Genomic DNA, 4,529 nt, shown 5'->3' on the forward strand with positions numbered 1-4,529 from the left:
GTACAAATAAAATATCACCACAGCTTCCCATGTGCTTGACAAGCAGTTTATCACTGAGTTTTAGCTGTAACCCTCCCTGGCCTATGTGCATGAGTGTTCGCCTGTGTGTGTGTGTGTGTGTGTATCTCACGAGTGTGCAGTGAGTTTGCAGTGCCCGTGAAGGCCAGAAGAGGTTGTCTGTGCTACTTAGAACTATGTCAACTTGACACAAACTCTAATCATCTGAGCGGAGGAAATCTTGATTGAGAAAATGCCTCCATAAGATCTGACTCTGGACCAGCCTGTAGAGTTAGTAATTGATGGGGGAGGGCCCTGCAGCACATGGTGGATGGTCATCCCTGGGCTTGTGGCCCTGGGTTCTATAAGAAAGCAGACTGAAGCCGGGCGGTCATGGCGCATGCCTTTAATCCCAGCATTTGGGAGACAGAGGCAGGTGGATTTTTGTGAGTTCGAGGCTAACCTGGTCTACAAAGTGAGTTCCAGGACAAGCTCCAAAGCTACACAGAGAAACCCTGTCTCAAAAAAAAAAGAAAGAAAGAAAGAAAGAAAGAAAGAAAGAAAGAAAGAAAGAAAGAAAGAAAGAAAGAAAGAAAGGAAGGAAGGAAGGAAGGAAGAAAGCAGACTGAGCATGCCATATGGAGCAAGCCAGTAAGCAGCTCTCCTCCATGGCCTCTGCATGGGTTCCTGCCCTGCTTGAGTTCCTGTCCTAGCTCCTTCAATGATGAACAGTATTGTGGAAGTGTAAGCCAAATAAAAATAAACCCTTTCCTCCCCAGCTTGCTTTTTGGTCATAGTGTTTCATCACAGCAATAGAAACCCTAACTAAGAGAGCACCAAAACCCCCTGGAAATGGGATTAAGAATGGGCCGGGCGGTGGTGGCGCACGCCTTTAATCCCAGCACTCGGGAGGCAGAGCCAGGTGGATCTCTGTGAGTTCGAGGCCAGCCTGGGCTACCAAGTGAGTCCCAGGAAAGGCGCAAAGCTACACAGAGAAACCCTGTCTCGAAAAACCAAAAAAAAAAAAAAAAAAAAAAAAGAATGGTTGTGACGGACGGTGGTAGCACCACCTTTAATACCAGCACTTGGGAGGCAGAGGCAGGTGGATCTCTGAGTTCAAGGCCAGCCTGGTCTACAGAGCAAGATCCAGGAAAGGCACAAAGCTACACAGAGAAACCCTGTCTTGAAAACCCTCCCCCCCCCAAAAAAAAAGACTCTAATTCTTCTTAGTCCATCCAATAAACTGTCATTCAAATTTAAATAGCAGAGTCAGCTAAAATATTAAGAAAACAACAACAAAAAACGCCGCTGCCGTTGCCATGACCCGCGGTAACCAGCGAGAGCTCGCCTGCCAGAAGAACCTGAAGAAGCAGAGCGACTTGGTTAAGGGAAAGCGCCGAGATGGTGGGCTTTCTGCTGCCGCCCGCAAGCAGAGGACTCGGAGATCATGCGGCAGAAGCAGAAAAAGGCAAAGGAGAAGAAGGAGGAACCCAAGTAGCTTCGTGGCTTCGCGTCCAACCCTCTTGCCCGGCGCCTGTGTGCCTGGAGCCAGCCCCGCCATGCTCGAGTTTCCTCCTGTAGTGCTCCCAGGTCCCAGCACCGATGGCATTCCCTGGGCCCTGAGTCTGCAGCGGGTTCCTTTGGTGCTTCCTTCCCCTCAGATTGGCTGGTGCAAGAAGTGGAGGCACACCTGGGTTCAAATGCTTGCTCCGGCATATAAGCGGCTATGCAAACTTTGGTAAGATGTTTAACCTTTTGTGCCTCAATCCCTCCGTTTGTGAAATGGAGCAAATACCTACGTCACAGGGATGTTGTGAGGATTAAATTAAATGAGATGATGTATGTAAAGTATGTAGCACAGTGCCTAGCACATTGTGGGTCTTCAATAAAGGAATAGCATCTAGAAGCTGAGCATTATGGGTAAAAAAAAAAAAAAGAATGGTTGTAAGCCTCCCTGTGGATGCTGGGAACCAAGCCTTTTCTATTTATTTATTTATTTATTTATTTATTTATTTATTTATTTATTTATTTATTTATTTATCCATATCTCTATCTTATGTCTGTCTATCTATCTATCTATCTATCTATCTATCTATCTATCTATCTATCTATCTCCTGAGACAGGGTTTCTGTGTGTGTGTGTGTGTGTGTGTGTGTGTGTGTGTGTGTGTGTGTTGTGTTTTGTTTTTTCGAGGCAGGGTTTCTTGTGAAACAGTCCTGGCTGTCCTGGAACTCACTCTGCAGACCAGGCTGGCCTCAAACTCACAAGGATCCTCCTGGCTTTGCCCCCTGAGTGCTGGGATTAAAGGTGTGCGCCACCACCGCCAGGCTCCTTTTCGTTTTTTTAAGAAAAAGGATTGAAAGAAAGAAAGAGAAAAAGGATTTCAGTGGCACAGAATTTACAAAAAGCACCAAATAGAGCCCTCGACCCCCTGTCACCGAGGCAGCATGGATGGCTGTCAGGAGACTAAACTGTCACATGGTTGCTTGGCAACCAAATTTTTTAGTGACAAAACCTCAGAACCACAACAGAGGGAAAATCTGAAACCTGTGCCATGGTTAGGCGTTTATCTAGTTAAGTAAAGGCCCAGGTCTGCTTGGGGCTCTCTTGGATCTCCAACACAAGGACCCTGGGGCTAAGAATCCATTCACCAGTGTGGCAGAGAAGTCATTCAGCCTGACTGGCAGGGCCCCTGCTCAGAGGGACGGGGTGTGGGGCACCTACAGGGCTTGGTCTGTTCTTGGCTAGACTCATGCAGGTGTGTAGGCCAGAGCTTGGGCCGTCTCATGCTGCAGTTAAGTCCGTGGGCTGTGTGGGCCCGCAGTATAACAATAACCAGAATTCATAGCTTAGTCTCAGATCTGTGGCTTTTCAGGCGGCGTTCTTGTCCATCTTTCATGGAGGGAAGGCATGTGGCATACGGTGTGAACATCCTGTGCTCAGAACCAAGGCTCCAGGGCAGTTGCAGGCTACATTCTGGGTGAATACTGCCAGTCACCTCAAATTCATTTTGAATTTGATTTTGAATTACTTTTGGGTGGTTGTGGGTTCAGACACCTTTTGCTTTGGCTATGTTTTTCACTCAAAACATAGTGAGGTCATAGCCTTCAGTTTAAGAAGCTGGTGCAAGGTGGGTGTATTGACACAGGCCTTTATGTGGCTGGAGTTTTTCTGCCTGGCCCACAGTCAGGACAAATCTTTGTCACCCGCCAGTCCCACAGCCGCTCAGACCCAACCAAGTAAACACAGAGACTTATATTGCTTACAAACTGTATGGCCGTGGCAGGTTTCTTGCTAACTTTTTTTATATCTTAAATTAACCCATTTTTATAAATCTATCTTGCCACGTGGCTGGTGGCTTACCAGCGTCTTTACATGCTGCTTGTCCTGGCGGTGGCTGCAGTGTCTCTCCCCCTTCTTCCTGTTTCCCCAATTCTCCTCTCTCCTTGTCCCGCCTATACTTCCTGTCTGGTCACTGGCCATCAGTGTTTTATTTATATAGAGTGATATCCACAGCACTTCCCCTTTTCTTCTTTTTTTAAAAAGGAAGGTTTTAACTTTAACATGGTAAAATTACATATAACAAAACAATTATCGAGCAAGAATTACAGTTACAATATTAAAGAAGATGTCCTATCTATCTTATATTTGTGAGTTTAAGGTTTTATATCTAACTTATCTTTTATCATAACTGAGGAAATTACAACTATCTAGTCTTTAACCACATCAAGGACCTGAGAAGGAACATAATAGTACCTGAGAAATGGTAGATGGATGCAAGCAACTTTCAGGAATCTTGCAAGAGTAGACCAAGACAGCTGGCAGCCTGGACAGTCACCTAATGTTTCTCACATTGTTGGTGTATTTAAATTGGCTACAGGCCTAGAGTATCTGACAGACCATATTCATAAGCAGGAATTCTGAAAGACCATCTTACCCTGTCTTGGCAGAGTATAGTGGTCACTTTCCTTGTGTCCCGCTTGTCCAGAAAGGACAGCATTGCATTCGTACTGTCAGCCATCAAGGCAAGGACAGTTCTTTGCCCAGTAGGCCATTTTGTGTCAAGAAGACAAACTTCCAAATGGAAATGTCTTAGAAGCCCAACATTCTCTCAGGATTAAATTGGTGCAGCCAGGAGCAATTGTGTCTCATGTCAACAGAATTTTAAGTTATTTAAATGCCATATTCTCTAGGTCTATGAAGTGTTTGAAGATTACCTATCTATCTGAAATATATCTATGTATACCTGGAAGACTTAACTAACATGGCTACAAATATGATTATCATAGATGACTAATTATTAATCTATTTGTTAATTATCCATTAAAATTTTAAATGAGTTACATAAACATAATACCTCAAACAAGAATAGAAATATATATATATATATGTATATATATATATATATATATACAGTATAATAAAATTAACTTCAAGTTTGTATCAATAAACTAAAATTTATACCAATGTAAAACATTTTAAACATAAACTAAAATCTATACAAGTGTAAAACATTTTAAACAAGTTGTTC

The 4,529-nt window shown here is 43.9% G+C and overlaps 1 pseudogene; it reads left to right on the forward strand.

The window, feature by feature from the left end:
* The first annotated feature begins 1,307 nt into the window (after nt 1–1,307).
* On the forward strand, nt 1,308–1,629 carry LOC102904558 (small EDRK-rich factor 2 pseudogene; annotated as a pseudogene).
* The last annotated feature ends 2,900 nt before the right edge of the window (nt 1,630–4,529 follow it).

This window comes from Peromyscus maniculatus, chromosome 20, assembly GCF_049852395.1.
Source record: "Peromyscus maniculatus bairdii isolate BWxNUB_F1_BW_parent chromosome 20, HU_Pman_BW_mat_3.1, whole genome shotgun sequence".
NCBI classification, from domain to species: Eukaryota; Metazoa; Chordata; class Mammalia; order Rodentia; family Cricetidae; genus Peromyscus; species Peromyscus maniculatus.